Source organism: Tachyglossus aculeatus, chromosome 4 (genome assembly GCF_015852505.1).
Source record: "Tachyglossus aculeatus isolate mTacAcu1 chromosome 4, mTacAcu1.pri, whole genome shotgun sequence".
NCBI classification, from domain to species: Eukaryota; Metazoa; Chordata; class Mammalia; order Monotremata; family Tachyglossidae; genus Tachyglossus; species Tachyglossus aculeatus.
In genome coordinates, this window is record NC_052069.1 from 11,772,341 (window position 1) to 11,789,677 (window position 17,337).

Here is a 17,337-nt window from a genome sequence, read left to right on the forward strand (position 1 = left end):
TCTACGTGCAAAGCACTGTACTAAGCGCTTGGGAGAGTACAGTCCAACAACAGACACGTTCCCTGCCCTTAAAAAGCTCACAGTCTAGAGGGGGAGACAGACATTAACGTACATAGTGTATGTTAGTAAGATATTTATCCTCTGTTCGAAATGTTAAATGTTCCCGCTCTCTTTGAAATAATTTTTATATAGTATTTGAAATAGATACAGTTATAAGTGGATTCATTTAAATGCAGTGTACAGTCGTGCTCATTTATTTAATGTAATTATCCTCCTTTCATTTTTGGCATAATTCTTTATTTTTCTAACAATTTCATTCAAGTAGAATATATATTATGGTATTCTGGAACTCCAGGAGACTTGATCTGCTCCGCAAGTGACCCAGAAAGATATCGTACCATTAAATCTAATGTCTTAATATATTTCAAGAATTGTAGCTGAATGAAATTAGTATTATTCGTCGTACATGGGTGTATAATTGTTATTATTCCAGGAATGTGTGATTTCTGCCAATATTTTCTAGCCTATTTCAGATTTTCAGGAAGGTATTGCTCACGCTGAGAGTTTTTACCCACAAAACGTTGTGTTCCTGAATGAGAAGTAGAGCGGGTGTGTTTTTCTGAAAATGACTGCATTTGCAAATTGAGATGTGAAAGGCAAGAGTCTTAAAGATATCTTAAAGATGAGAACACTGTTCTGTTCTTAAATGTTTCCAACAGATTTATTGGTAGACTTCTTTGTTTCACACGGAGATTTCAATTGCTTTTATAGTGTGGCCAAACCAAATCGAGCTTAAAAACACAAACACACACACACACACACACACACACACATTCATGTGATTTCTTGTTCAAATTCATTTTTTTAAGATTGACCATAAGAAAGAAGTCCAGGGAAAAGATGAAAATGTTTTCAAGGTATCTCTAAAGAGCTGCATTTTATTTCCTTAATTTTAAATACCTGAATTTTTGATTTGGTGTCTAATAAATGTCAGAGCCATGTATTTACACCAGTAATTAATGCAGTGATTTCTTTTTCTCTGTCAAGTACTTCGTTCTGTGGGCCTATCAGTTGTCAGTGGTTCGCTTGCCTCAATTCATGTAAATTTTACAGTTAGTCTTTTACAGTAAATGATATATTTGGGATTTTTCCTACTTAGAAAATGCTTACGCTGTGGAGTGAAGGATGTAAAGGAAGGCATATGTATGAAAAATATCCAGGCGGCATTTTTTGCGTTCTGGAGACCTTTTAAGTTTCATGCCTTATTGACTTTGAAGAAGACCGCAGTGGGGGAAAGGAATGCATGTTTTTTGAGAATACAGAATTCTGGAATCGAGATCTGGATTTCACATGGAATTTGACCATTTTTGTTGGCCAAGGCTCTTAGACTCTGCATTTTATCCACATTCACCGAGCTGAGGGATGACTTTGGAAGCCAGTCTGCGGATCTTATTACAGAACTCTATTTTCCCCCATAAGTGCTTCCTCATAAAACTAAAGTTCATGCTTTTGTTCGATTTTTTCCCCTCTTTGCACTTTTTGGACCCACGTGATTTCCACTGGGCAAAATATTTCCTCTCCGGCCTTAAGTGTTCCCTCATCTGTAAAATGGGGATTAAGACTGCGAGCCCCACGTGGGACAACCTGATTACCTCGTATCCCACCCCCAGCACTTAGAACTGTGCTTTGCACATAGTAAGCGCTTAACAAATGCCATCATGATTATTATTAATAAATACAAATGAATTAATTCTATTTGTTCTGACGATTTTGACACTTGTCTACATGTTTTGTTTTGTTGCCTGTCTCCCCCTGCTAGACTGTAAGCCCGTTGTTGGGTAGGGACCGTCTCTATATGCTGCCGACTTGTACTTCCCAAGCGCTTAGTACGGTGCTCTGCACGCAGTAAGCGCTCAATAAATACGATTGATTGATTTTGTTTTGTTGTCTGTCTCCCCCTTCTAATAATAATAATAATTATGGCATTTGTTAAGCGCTTACTATGTGCAAAGCACTGTTCTAAGCACTGGGGAGGTTACAAGGTGATCAGGTTATCCCATGGGGGGCTCACAATCTTAATCCCCACTTTACAGATGAGGTAACTGAGGCACAGAGAAGTTAAGTGACTTTCCCAAAGTCACACAGCTGACGATTGGCAGAGTTGGGATTTGAACCCATGACCTCTGACTCCAAAGTCTGTGCTCTTTCCACCGAGCCACGCTGCTTCAGTAGACTGTGAGCCCGTTGTTGGGTAGGGACCATCTCTACATGTTGCCGACTTGTACTTCCCAAGTGCTTAGTACAGTGCTCTGCACGCAGTAAGCGCTCAATAAATACGATTGATTGATTTTGTTTTGTTGTCTGTCGCCCCCTTCTAGACTGTGAGCCCGTTGTTGGGTAGGGACCGTCTCTATATGTTGCCGACTTGGACTTCCCAAGTGCTTAGTACAGTGCTCTGCACACAATAAGTGCTCAATAAATACGATAGACTGATTGATGTCGCCGACTTGTACTTCCCAAGCGCATAGTACAGTGCTCTGCACGCAGTAAGCGCTCAATAAATACGATTGATTGATTTTCTTTTGTTGTCGGTCTCCCCCTTCTAGACTGTGAGCCTGTTGTTGGGTAGGGACTGTCTCTAGATGTTGCCGACTTGTACTTCCCAAGCGCTTAGTACAGTGCTCTGCATGCAGTAAGCTCTCAATAAATATGATTGATTGATTGATGTTGCTGACTTGTACTTCCCAAGTGCTTAGTACAGTGCTCTGCACGCAGTAAGCGCTCAATAAATACGATTGACTGATTGATTTTGTTTTGTTGTCTGTCTCCCCCTTCTAGACTGTGAGCCCGTTGTTGGGTAGGGACCGTCTCTCTATGTTGCTGACTTGTACTTCCCACGCGCTTAGTACAGTGCTGTGCATGCAGTAAGTGTTCAATAGATATGATTGATTGATTGATTTGCACACAGTAATTATATTACTCTATGAATTTATTTCATTTGTACATATTTATTCTATTTATTTTATTTGGTTAATATGTTTTGTCTTTTGTCCATCTCCCCCTTCTAGACTGTGAGCCCGCTGTCGGGTAGGGACTGTCTCTCTATGCTGCCGACTTGTACTTCCCGAGTGCTTAGTCCAGTGCTCTGCACACAGTAAGCGCTCAATAAATACGATTGAATGAATGAATGAATGAATGAATAAATGCGATTGAATGAATAAATGAACGAAAGTGTTCTAAGGCAGACCGTTTCAGGGGGTTTTTGGGGTTTGTGTGGGGGCGGTTTGGGGTTTTTGTGTGTGTGTTTGAGAGGTAAAAATCCGTAAGGTAAAAGACTGCCCTTTCAGAGTGTCTCTCGCTGGCGTATTTATTCTATCGGCCCCACTTCCCTTCAAGGCCCTACTGAGAGCTCACCTCCTCCAGGAGGCCTTCCCTGACTGAACCCCCTCCTTCTTCTCCCCCTCCTCCCCCTCTCCATTCCCCCCGCCTTACCTCCTTCCCTTCCCCACAGCACCTGTATCTATGTATCTCTGTTTGTACATATTTATTACTCTATTTATTTATGTATTTTACTTGTACATATCTATTCTATTTATTTTATTTTGTTAGTATGTTTGGTTTTGTTCTCTGTCTCCCCCTTTTAGACTGTGAGCCCACTGTTGGGTAGGGACCGTCTCTAGATGTTGCCAACTTGTACTTCCCAAGCGCTTAGTACAGTGCTCTGCACACAGTAAGCGCTCAATAAATACGATTGATGATGATGATTACTCTATTTTACTTGTACACATCTATTCTATTCATTTTATTTTGTTAGTATGTTGGTTTTGTTCTCTGTCTCCCCCTTCTAGACTGTGAGCCCACTGTTGGGCAGGGACTGTCTCTATATGTTGCCAACTTGTAGTTCCCAAGCGCTTAGTACAGTGCTGTGCACACAGTAAGCGCTCAATAAATACGATTGATTGAATAAATGCGATTGAATGAATGAATAAATGAACGAAAGTGTTCTAAGGCAGACCGTTTCAGGGGGTTTTGGGGGTTTGCTTGGGGGCGGTTTGGGGTTTTTGTGTGTGTGTGAGAGGTAAAAATCCGTAAGGTAAAAGACTGCCCTTTCAGAGTGTCTCTCGCCGGCCGGCGTTATTTATTCCATTTGGTGATGTAAAGCAGAAGCGGACCAAGGTAGCAGCGGTGATGATGATGATGAGGTTAGAGTTGGGCAGGCTGGCTGTCTCTTGGCCCTTGGCTGGCCCTACGAGGGACCGGGGCCGGGCCTACCTCCTTGTTTTAGCGATCACTTGCTCTTTTGAGCTTCAAATGACCAATCAATCAATCAATCAATCGTATTTATTGAGCGCTTACTATGTGCAGAGCACTGTACTAGGCGCTTGGGAAGCACAAATTGGCAACGTATAGAGACAGTCCCTACCCAACAGTGGGCTCACAGTCTAAAAGGGGGAGACAGAGAACAAAACGAAACATACTAACAAAATAAAATAAATAGAATAGATATGTACAAATAAATAGAGTAATAAATATGTACAAACATATATACAGGTGCTGTGGGGAAGGGAAGGAGGTAAGAAGGGGGGGATGGAGAGGGGGACGAGGGGGAGAGGAAGGAAGGGGCCCAGTCTGGGAAGGCCTCTTGGAGGAGGTGAGCTCTCAGCAGGGCCTTGAAGGGAGGAAGAGGGCGAGATTGGCGGATGGCGGACCGGAGAAATTGATCTGCGTGACCCGGGGATGGAGATGAGGGGGAGAGGAAGGAAGGGGCTCAGTCTGGGAAGGCCTCTTGGAGGAGGTGAGCTCTCAGCAGGGCCTTGAAGGGAGGAAGAGGGCTAGCTTGGCGGATGGCGGGCCGGAGAAATTGATCTGCGTGACCCGTCCGCCGAAACCTTCGCCCCACAGTGGAAACCCAAGCCCGATGTGGAGCCCTTCAGGAGACATTCATTCCCAGACTGAGCCCCTTCTTTCCTCTCCCCCTCGTCCCCCTCTCCATCCCCCCGTCTTGCCTCCTTCCCTTCCCCACAGCACCTGTATATATGTATATATGGTTGTACATATTTATTACTCTATTTATTTATTCATTTATTTATTTTACTTGTACATTTCTATCCTACTTATTTTATTTTGTTGGTATGTTTGGTTCTGTTCTCTGTCTCCCCCTTTTCGACTGTGAGCCCACTGTTGGGTAGGGACTGTCTCTATGTGATGCCAACTTGGACTTCCCAAGCGCTTAGTACAGTGCTCTGCACATAGTAAGCGCTCAATAAATACGATTGATTGATTGATTGAGACGGATGGGCTCGAAACTGGACCGTTTGGCCTTCGGGCCCGGGCGGCCCTTCCTCTCCCCTTTCTGGAATTCATAGAGCACCATCTAGTGGGATGGAAATTCATTCATTCATTCGGCCGGTCGGATTTATGGAGCGCTGACTGGGTTCATTCATTCAGTCCTATTTATTGAGCGCTTACTGTGTGCAGAGCACTGCGCTAAGCGCTTGGGAAGTCCAAGTCGGCAACACATAGAGACGGCCCCTACCCAACAGCGGGCTCACAGTCTAGAAGGGGGAGACAGACAGGAAAACAAAACATATTAACAAAATAAAATAAATAGAATAGTAAACATTCATTCATTCATTCAGTCAGTCGTATTTATTGAGCACTCAGGGCGCTGGACTAAGCGCTTGGGAAGTACGAGTTGGCAACATATGAAATACATGTATATATATATGTATTTCATAATAAATATGTACAAACATATACACACATTTCGTATATACATATATGTATATACATATATGTATATACGAAATGTGTGTATATGTTTGTACATATTTATTACTCTATTTATTTTACTTGTGCATATCTATTCTATTTATTTTATTTTGTTAGTATGTTTGGTTTTGTTCTCTGTCACCCCGTTTAGACTGTGAGCCCACTGTTGGGTAGGGACTGTCTCTAGATGTTGCCAACTTGGACTTCCCAAGCGCCTAGTACAGTGCTCTGCACACAGTAAGCGCTCAATAAATACGATTGATTGATTGATTGAAATGTGTTTATGTGAAAATAGAGGCCGGTACGGAAGAAAACCTCCTCACGGGCGTTCGGGATGGAGACCAACGGGACTGCTGAGGCTGCTGCTCAAGGCCCTGCTGAGAGCTCACCTCCTCCAGGAGGCCTTCCCAGACTGAGCCCCTTCTTTCCTCTCCCCTCGTCCCCCTCTCCATCCCCCCGTCTTACCTCCTTCCCTTCCCCACAGCACCTGTATATATGTATATATGGTTGTACATATTTATTACTCTATTTATTTATTTATTTATTTATTTTACTTGTACATATCTATTCTATTTATTTTATTTTGTTGGTATGTTTGGTTTTGTTCTCTGTCTCCCCCTTTTAGACTGTGAGCCCACTGTTGGGTAGGGACTGTCTCTATGTGATGCCAATTTGTACTTCCCAAGTGCTTAGTACAGTGCTCTGCACATAGTAAGCGCTCAATAAATACGATTGATTGATTGATTGATTGACTGGACTACGGGCTACGCTTGGGGTCGAGGCGCAGGAAGGCCTACCGGAAAGGGCCCGGGCCTGGGAGCCGGAGGACCCGAGTTCGAATCCCGCCCCCTTCCCATCGCTCGTCCTTTCTGTCGCCTTCCCGGAGGACGGGGCGCACCGCCTCGTAGGATGACGTTAGAGCCGGAAGGCTAGGCTGAAGCAGTGTGGCTTAATCAATCAATCAATCAATCAATTGTATTTATTGAGCACTTACTGTGTGCAGAGCACTGTACTAAGCGCTCGGGAAGTACAAGTTGGCAACAGATATAGACGGTCCCTACCCAACAGTGGGCTCACGGTCTAAAAGTGGGCTCACAGTCTAAAAATGGAAAGAGCAGAGGTCGTGGGTTCAAATCCTGACTCCGCCAGTTCATTCATTCATTCAGTCGTATTTATTGAGCACTTACTGTGTGCAGAGCACTGCACTAAGCGCTTGGGAGGTACAAGTTGGCAGCATATAGAGACAGTCCCTACCCAACAGCGGGCTCAGAGTCTAGAAGGGGGAGACAGACAATAAAACAAAACATATTAACAAAATAAAATAAATAGAATAAATATGTACAAGTAAAATAAATAGAGTAATAAATATGTGCAAATATGTATACATATATGCAGGTGCTGTGGGGAGGGGAAGGAGGTAAGGCGGGGGGGATGGGGAGGAGAGGAGGAGGGGGGCTGTGTGACTTTGGGCAAGTCACTTCACTTCTCTGGGCCTCAATTCCCTCATCTGTAAAATGGGGATTAAGACTGTGAGCCCCCTGTGGGACAACCTGATCACCTTGTAACCTCCCCAGCGCTTAGAACAGTGCTTTGCACATAGTAAGTGCTTAATAAATGCCATTATTATTAGTAGGAGTAGTACGGAGGACGGGTCTGAAAGTCGGAAGGATCTGGGTTCTAATCCCGGCTCTGCCACCTTTCTGCTGGGTGACCTTGGGCATATCAGTTCACTTCTCTGGGCCTCAGTTGCCTTCTCTGTCAAAAGGGGGTGAAGACTGTGAGGCCCACGCGAGACAGGGACTGCGTCCGCCCGTGGCTCAGTGGAAAGAGCCCGGGCTTTGGAGTCAGAGGTCATGGGTTCAAATCCCGGCTCCACCACTTGTCAGCTGTGTGACTTTGGGCAAGTCACTTCACATCTCTGGGCCTCAGTGACCTCATCTGTAAAAGGGGGATGAAGACTGGGAGCCCCATGGGGGACAACCTGTTCACCTTGTAACGTCCCCAGTGCTTAGAACAGTGCTTTGCACATAGTAAGCGCTTTATAAATACCATTATTATTGTTATTATTATTATTATTATTATCTTGTGTCTACTCCAGTGCTCGGGACAGTGCTCGACACATTATTATTATCATCATCATCATCATCAATCGTATTTATTGAGCGCTTACTATGTGCAGAGCACTGTACTAAGCGCTTGGGAAGTACAAGTTGGCAACATATAGAGACAGTCCCTACCCAACAGTGGGCTCACAGTCTAAAAGACTGTGATTATATATTATTATTAATTATAGGATTATTATCATTATCGGGATCGGAAGAGCTCTTAATCGTCATTCAGCCGGGAGCCATGGGCCTGTCACACAGGTTGCGCGAAAAGTCCCAGCAATTCCCAGTGGGAAGAGCCCGGGTCTGGGAGTAAGAGGACCTGGGTTCTAATCCCACCTCTGCCAATTGCTTGCTGTGTGGCCTTAGGCAAGTCACTTCACTCTCTGAACCTCCGTTTTCCTGTTCTCCCTCCTACTTCGGCTGTGAGCCCCGTGCGGGACAGAGACCGCGTCCAATCTAATCAACCTGCATCTTCCGCAGCGCTTAGGACAGTGTTTGGCACATAGTAAACGCTTAACAGATGCCATAAAAAATAAAAGAGAAAGGGTTGTAAGGTAATGTGGCTGCTCTTTTAGACTGTGAGCCCACTGTTGGGTAGGGGCTGTCTCTGTATGTTGCCAATTTGTACTTCCCAAGCGCTTAGTACAGTGCTCTGCACATAGTAAGCGCTCAATAAATACGATTGATGATGATGATGCTCCATTAGAGCCGGGTCTCAACCTTCTAATAATAATAATAATAATAATGGCATTTATTAAGCGCTTACTATGTGCAAAGCACTAGGGAGGTTACAAGGCGATCAGGTTGTCCCACGGGCGGCTCACAGTCAATCCCCATTTTCCAGAGGAGGGAACTGAGGCACAGAGAAGTCAAGCGACTTGCCCAAAGTCACACAGCTGACAATTGGAGGAGCCGGGATTTGAACCCATGACCACTGACCCCAAAGCCCGGGCTCTTTCCACTGAGCCATGCTGCTTCTCTTATTATAGACTAGACTGTGACTGGGAGCCCACTGTTGGGAAGGGACCGTCTCCATATGTTGCCAACTTGGACTTCCCAAGCGCTTAGTACAGTGCTCTGCGCACAGTAAGCGCTCAATAAATACCATTAGAATGAATGAACGAACCTCTACCCTGTCGACGGGCAAAGGCCTAGTTCTTTAATCTGGGATTAGGGGAAGGAGTTTATTCTTTCTGTTACGTACGGAAGAGTTTGGAAGGGGGCCTGTGTGTCTAATACATAAGAGGTTCGGGAGCGTTTTGTCCCACTTAAACCGGACACCCCGCCCGAGAATATATTTATTTTTAGATTTAGGATTAAGCCAGGGCGCAGGAAGTTTCTCTTTAAATTCATTTTCCACTGTCAGAACAGCCGATCGATTTCCGGGCATTTGCAGGATGAATTTGCGGCGTCCTCACTACTGTTCATGGAATCAACATGTACTTTGGAATGGGATATTTGGAAGATTTGATCATTTTTGAACGTATTATAAATATTTCTTTTTCCCTGAAGGATTAGCTTTACCTTCACCCATTTCTTTCAAACCGGCATCCGTAGTCTGTTTTGGCTCACTTCTTTTAACAATAATAATAATAATAATAATAATAATGGCATTTATTAAGCGCTTACTATGTGCAAAGCACTGTTCTAAGCGCTGGGGAGGTTACAAGGTGATCAGGTTGTCCCACGGGGGGGCTCAGTCTTAATCCCCCTTTTACAGATGAGGTAACTGAGGCACAGAGAAGTAAAGCGACAAAGTCACCCAGCTGACAAGTGGCGGAGCGGGATTTGAACCCATGACCTCTGACTCCAAAGCCCGGGCTCTTCCCACTGAGCCACGCTGCTTCCCTTTAAAGTTCTTTTGCTTCATCATTCTCAACCCTCAGCACTTATTTGCATAGCAGTAATTTATCCTTTCATTCATTCATTTAATCGTATTGAGCACTTACTGTGTGCAGAGCACTGTACTAACCGCTCTGGAGAGAAGCAGCGTGGCTCAGTGGAAAGAGCCCCGGCTTTGGAGTTAGAGGTCAGGGGTTCAAATCCCGGCTCCGCCAATTGTCAGCTGTGTGACTTAGGGCAAGTCACTTCACTTCTCTGGGCCTCAGTTCCCTCATCTGGAAAATGGGGATGAAGACTGTGAGCCCCACGGGGGACAACCTGATCACCTTGTAACCTGCCCAGCTCTTAGAACAGTGCTTTGCACATAGTAAGCACTTAATAAATGCCATCATTATTATTATTATTAACTTCTCTGGGCCTCAGTTACCTCATCTGTAAAATGGGGATTAAGACTGTGAGCCCCCCGTGGGACAACCTGATCACCTTGTATCCCCCCAGCTCTTAGAACAGTGCTTTGCACATAGTAAGCACTTAATAAACACCATCATTATTATTATTATTAACTTCTCTGGGCCTCAGTTCCCTCATCTGTAAAATGGGGATTAAGACTGTGAGCCCCACGTGGGACAACCTCATCACCTTGTATCCCCCGGCTCTTACAACAGTGCTTTGCACATAGTAAGTGCTTAATAAATGCCATCATTATTATTATTATTATTAACTTCTCTGATCCTCAGTTCCCTCATCTGTAAAATGAGGATGAAGACTGTGAGCCCCACGGGGGACAACCTGATCACCTTGTATCCCCCCAGTGCTTAGAACAGTGCTTGGCACATAGTAAGCGCTTAAAAAATGCCATCATTATTATTATTATTAACTTCTCTGGGCCTCAGTTCCCTCATCTGTAAAATGGGGATTAAGACTGTGAGCCCCACGGGGGACAACCTGATCACCTTGTATCCCCCCAGCTCTTAGAACAGTGCTTTGCACATAGTAAGCGCTTAGTAAATGCCATTATTATTATTATTATTAACTTCTCCGATCCTCAGTGACCCCATCTGTAAAATGGGGATTAAGACTGTGAGCCCCCTGTGGGACAACCTGATCACCTTGTACCCCCCAAGTGCTTAGAACAGTGCTTTGCACATAGTAAGAGCTTAATAAATGCCATTATTATTATTATTATTATTATTATTATTATTATTATTAACTTCTCTGTGCCTCAGTTCCCTCATCTGTAAAATGGGGATGAAGACTGTGAGCCCCCCGTGGGACAACCTCATCACCTTGTATCCCCCTAGCGCTTAGAACAGTGCTTTGCACATAGTAAGAGCTTAATAAATGCCATTATTATTATTATTATTATTATTATTAACTTCTCTGTGCCTCAGTTCCCTCATCTGTAAAATGGGGATGAAGACTGTGAGCCCCACGTGGGACAACCTGATCACCTTGTAACCCCCCCAGCTCTTAGAACAGTGCTTTGCACATAGTCAGCGCTTAACAAATACCATCAGTATTATTATTATTTTATTATTATTATTATTATTATTTGGAGAGTACAATTCATCCATTCAATCGTATTTATTGAGCGCTTACTGTGTGCAAGTAATGTCTGTCTCCCCCTCTAGACTGTGAGCTCCTTGTGGGCAGGGAATGCATCTACCCACTCTGATGTGTTGCCAATTTGTACTTCCCAAGCGCTTAGTACAGTGCTCTGCATATAGTAAGCGCTCAGTAAATACGATTGATGATGATGATGATGATGTGTGTTTGTGTGTGTGTGTGTGTAAAACGTACGCACATGTGTGTTTCAAGGTATTTGTCGAGCACGTACTATGTGCCGGGCACTGTACTAAGCACTGGGGCAGGTACAAGCTAATTAGGTTGGACATAGTCCCTGTCCCCACTGTGCAGATGAGGTAACTGAGGCCCGGAGAATTCGGAGGGCGCACGGCAAACAAGTGGCAGAAGCAGGATTAGAACTCAGGTCCTTCTGACGCTCAGGCCTGTGCTGTGTCCAGTAGGCCCTGCTACTTCCCTGTATGTTTTATTGTACTCTTCCAGGTGCCCAGCACAGAGCCCCGTAATCAATAAGTGCTCAGTAAATACCACTGATCAATCCATTTGGCATTGTCCGAGCAGCATATCTATTTCATTGCGGTCACAGTGCTCTGCACACAGTAAGCGCTCAAAAAATACGATTGAATGAAGAGTCCCCCTTTTAGACTGTGAGCCCGCTGTTGGGTAGGGACCGTCTCTATATGTTGCCGACTTGTACTTCCCAAGCGCTTAGTACAGTGCTCTGCACACAGTAAGCGCTCAATAAATATGATTGAATGAAGTATCCCCCTTCTAGACTGTGAGCCCGCTGTTGGGTAGGGACCGTCTCTATCTGTTGCCAACTTGTACTTCCCAAGCGCTTAGTACAGTACTCTGCACACAGTAAGCGCTCAATAAATACAAATGAATGAATGTACCTCAGCACTTAGGACAGTGCTTGGCACAAAGTAAGCGCTCAATAAATACGATTGAATGAATGAATGGATGAATGAATTGAGCGCTTACTGTGTGCAAAGCACTGTACTAAGCGCCTAGGAGAGTACCATATAACAACAGACACATTCCTGCCCACAATGAGCTCATAGTCTAGAGGGGAGCTAGACATGAATATAAATGAATAGATAAATAAATACATATATTACAGATATAATCATAAAAATAATGATGGCATTCGTCAAGCGCTTACTATGTGCCGAACACTGTTCTAAGCGCTGGAGAGGATACAGGGTAATCGGATTGTCCCACGAGGGGCTCACAGTCTTCATCCCCATTTTCCAGATGAGGTAACTGAGGCCCAGCGAAGTCAAGTGACTTGCCCAAAGTCCCACAGCTGATCAGTGGCGGAGCCGGGATTAGAACCCATGACCTCCACCTCCCAAGCCCGGGCTCTTACCACTATTCCACGCTGCTTCTCTTTATATACATCTATAAATCCTCGTCTATAAAATACCTAAGGCAGAGTAAGCGCTCAATAAATACGATTGAGTGAATGAATTCTCATTATGATTATTCGCCGGACCACCACTCTCCCTAATAATAATAATAATAATAACAATCGAGATTCATACTTAAAAAGAATTCTTACGTTTCTGTGCAGAGCACTGTACAACTCTTAATGTGCATGCGTGTGCCGAGCACTGTACTAAGTGCTTTGCAGAGCACTGTACTAACTGCTTGGCAGAGTAGAGTGAAATTAGAAGACATGATCCCTGCCTTCAATCAATCAATCAATCAATCAGTCGTATTTATTGAGCGCTTACTGTGTGCAGAGCACTGTACTAAGCACTTGGGAAGTCCAAGTTGGCAACATCTAGAGACGGTCCCTACCCAACAGTGGGCTCACAGTCTAAAAGGGGGAGACAGAGAAAAAAACCAAACATACTAACAAAATAAAATAAATAGAATAGATATGTACAAGTTAAATAAATAAATAAATAAATAGAGTAATAAATATTTACAAACATATATACAGGTAATTATATATATATATATTATTATAAGCTTCAAAAAAGCTTATAATAATAATAATGATGATGATGGCATTTGTTAAGCGCTTACTATGTGCAAAGCACTGTTCACAGAGGCTAATATCAAGTAGCCTGGAATGCCCTCTCCCTGAGAGTCAGGAGGACCTGGGTTCTAATCCCGGCCCTGCCGTTTGTTTGCTGTGTGACCTGGGGCAAATCATTTAACGTCTCTGTGCCTCGGTGCCCTCATCTGATTAAGACTGTGAGCCCTGCGTGGGATGGGGACTGTGTCCAACCTGATTAACTTGTATCTACCCCAGCGCTTAGTACAGTGTGTGGCACGTAGAGGAAGCTTCTCTGTGCCTCAGTTCCCTCATTTGATTAATAACAATAATAATAATGTTGGTATTTGTTAAGCGCTTACTATGTGCAAGGCACTGTTCTAAGCGCTGGAGTAGATACAAGGTAATCAGGTTGTCCCACGTGGGACTCACAGTCTTCATCCCCATTTTACAGATGAGGGAACTGAGGCCCAGAGAAGTGAAGTGACTTGCCCAAAGTCGCACAGCTAAGTGGCAGAGCCGGGATTTGAACCCATGACCTCTGACTCCAAAGCCCGGGCTTCCCCACGTGGGACGGGGACTGTGTCCAACCTGATTAACTTGTATCTACCCCAACGCTTAGTACAACGTGTGGCACATAGAAAGGGCTTAACAATACCATAATTGCTATTATCATCATTATTATTATTCATTCATTCATTCAGTCGTATTTATTGAGCACTTACTGTGTGCAGAGCACTTTACTAAGCGCTTGGGAAGTACAAGTCGGCGACATATAGAGACGGGCCCTACCCAACAACGGGCTCACAGGCTAGAAGGGGGAGACGGACGACAAAACAAAACATGTGGACGGGTGTCAAAACCGTCAGAACAAATAGAATTAAAGCTAGATGCACCTCATTAACAAAATAAAAAAAATAGTAAATCTGTACTAAACGTTTTCCAGTGGCTGTTAACACCGTCCAAATATTTCTTAACGTGCTGTGATGACCCAGCCAAGAGGAAAAAGTCTCAATAACACAGTCTTATAGATAGACTGTTGCCAACTTGTACTTCCCAAGCGCTTAGTCCAGTGCTCTGCACACAGTAAGCGCTCAATAAATATGATTGATCGATTAATTGATTGATAGATGTCTTTTAAATAGGAGAAGCAGCGTGGCTCATTGGAAAGAGCACAGGCTTTGGAGTCAGAGGTCAGGGGTTTGAATCCCGGCTCCGCCACATGTCTGCTGTGTGACCTTGGGCAAGTCACTTAACTTCTCTGAGCCTCAGTTCCCTCATCTGTACAATGGGGATTAAGACTGTGAGCCCCACGTGGGACAACTTGATCACCTTGTATCCCTCCCAGCGCTTAGAACAGTGCTCTGCACATAGCGCTCAACAAATGCCATCATTATTATTATTATTATTATTGTTATTATCTGATGCAGAAAGAAATATTTGCTACCACCAGCATCTGAATTGCATTGGAGAATTTCATTGTTTGGAGAGAGTCTTCTCCCTACCTTCAAAGCCTAAATAATAGTAAATAATAATAATAATAAATATGATCAAATGAAAGCATTATTAAAGTCACACCTCCTCCAAGAGGGCTTCCCCGATTAAGCCCTCTCTCCCTCGATTCCCTCTCCCTTCTGCATCATCTATACGTTTGGATCTGTGACTGATTGATTGATATTGATATTGATTGATGCCAGTCAACATCATGCATCATCTATACATGGGTCTGTGACTGATTGATTGATTGATATTATATATGTTGCCAGCTTGTACTTCCCAAGCGCTTAGTACAGTGCACAGCACACAGTAAGCGCTCAATAAATACGATTGATTGATTGATTGATATTGATTGATATTCGCTCCGTCCTCAGCCCTGTTGCACTTATGGGCACATCTTTAAATTCTATATAATAAGAATAGTAATGATGGTATTTGTTAAATGCGAAGCAGCATGGCTCAGTGGAAAAGAGCCCGGGCTTTGGAGTTGGAGATCATGGGTTCAAGTCCTGGCTCCTCTAATTGTCAGCTGTGTGACTTTGGGTAAGTCACCTTCTAGACTGTGAGCCCACTGTTGGGTAGGGACCGTCTCTATATGTTGCCAATTTGTACTTCCCAAGCGTTTAGTACACTGCTCTGCACACAGTAAGCGCTCAATGAATATGATTGAATGAATGAATGAATGAATGAACTTAACTTCTCAGTGCTTCAGTTCCCTCATCTATAAAATGGGGATTAAGACTGTGAGCCCCCCGGGGGACAACCTGATCACCTTGTAACCTCCCCAGCGCTTAGAACAGTGCTTTGCACATAGGAAGCACTTAATAAATGTCATTATTATCATTATGTACATAATTTAATGCTTAAGGGCGTGGATTCTAATCCCAGCTCCTCCACTTGTCTGCTGTGTGACCTTGGGCAAGACCCTTAACTTCTCTGTGCCTCAGTTCCCTCATCTGTAAAATGGGGATTAAGACTGTGACCCCCTCATGGGGCAACCTGCATGCCACCCCCCTCCTCAAAACTCTACAGTGGTTGCCTATCAACCTTCGCATGAAGCAAAAACTCCTCACCCTGGGCTTCCAGGCTGTCCATGCCCTCGCCCCCTTCTACCTCCCCTCCCTTCTCTCCTTCTCCAGCTCAACATGCACCCTCCGCTCCTCTGCTGCCGCTCACCTCCTCACAGTACCTCGTTCTCATCTGTCCCGCCATTGACCCCCGGCCCACGTCCTTCCCCTGGCCCGGAATGCCCTCCCTCCACACATCTGCCAAAAAATCACACTTCCCCCCTTCAAAGCCCTACTGAGAGCTCACCTCCTCCGGGAGGCCTTCCCAGACTAAGCCCCCCTTTTCCTCATCTCCCCCTCCCCTCCACGTCACCCCAACTTCCTCCCTTTGCTCTTCTCTTCTTCCCCTCCATCCCACAGCACTCATGCATACATAGTCATGTCTATAATTATATTTATATTAATGCCTATTTACTTGTTTTGATGTGTATATATCTATAATAAATCAATCGCATTTATTGAGCGCTTACTGTGTGCAGAGCACTGTACTAAGCACTGGGGAAGTACAAGTTGGCAACACATAGAGACAGTCCCTACCCAACAGTGGGCTCACAGTCTAGAAGGGGGAGACAGAGAACAAAACCAAACATACTCACAAAATAAAATAAATAGAATAGATATGTACAAGTAAAATAAATAAATAGAGTAATAAATATGTACAAACATATATACATATATAATCCTATTTATTTATATTGTTGCCTGTTTACTTGATGTCTGTCTCCCCTGTTCTAGACTGTAAGCCCCATGTGGGCAGGGATTGTCTCTATTGCTGAATTGTACTTTCTAAGCGCTCTGCACACAGTAAGCACTCAACCAATATGATTGAATGAGTGAATGAATACCCCAGCGCTTAGAATAGTGCTTGGCACATAGTAAGCACTTAACAAATACTATTATCATTATTATCATTATCTCTTCCAGAAGACCTTCCCTGACTGAGCACCCCCCTTTCTTCTCCCACTCCCTTCTGCGTCCCCTAACTCGCTCCCTTTATTAATCCCTGCTCCCAGCCCCACGTCACTTATCAATCAGTTGTACTTATTGAGCGCTTACTGTGTGCAGAGCACTGTACTAAGCGCTTGGGAAGTCCAAGTTGGCAACGTATAGAGATGGTCCCTACCCAACAGTGGACTCACAGTCTAGAAGACATATGTCCATATCAGTTCCCTCATCTGTAAAACGGGATTAAGAATATGAGCTGCATGTGGGACAACCTCATCACCTTGTATTCCCCCTCCCAGCGCTTAGCACAGTGCTTCGCACATAGTAAGCGCTTAACAAATCCCAACATTATTAATATCTGTCATTTATTTATTTATACCAATGTCTGTCTCCCGGATCTAGACTGCAAGCTCTTTGTGGGCAGGGAATGCGTCTGTTCATTTTTATAGTGTACTTTCCCAAGTGCTTAGTACACCATAAGCGTTCAATAAATAGGATTGATTGAATGAATGAA

General features: G+C 44.1%; 1 protein-coding gene across 1 annotated transcript in view; it reads left to right on the plus strand.

Moving 5' to 3' along the window:
* Nucleotides 1-17,337, plus strand: part of STX18 (syntaxin 18) — a 184,676-nt gene that overhangs the window by 81,592 nt on the left and 85,747 nt on the right. The gene's annotated exons all lie outside the window — the stretch shown is intronic.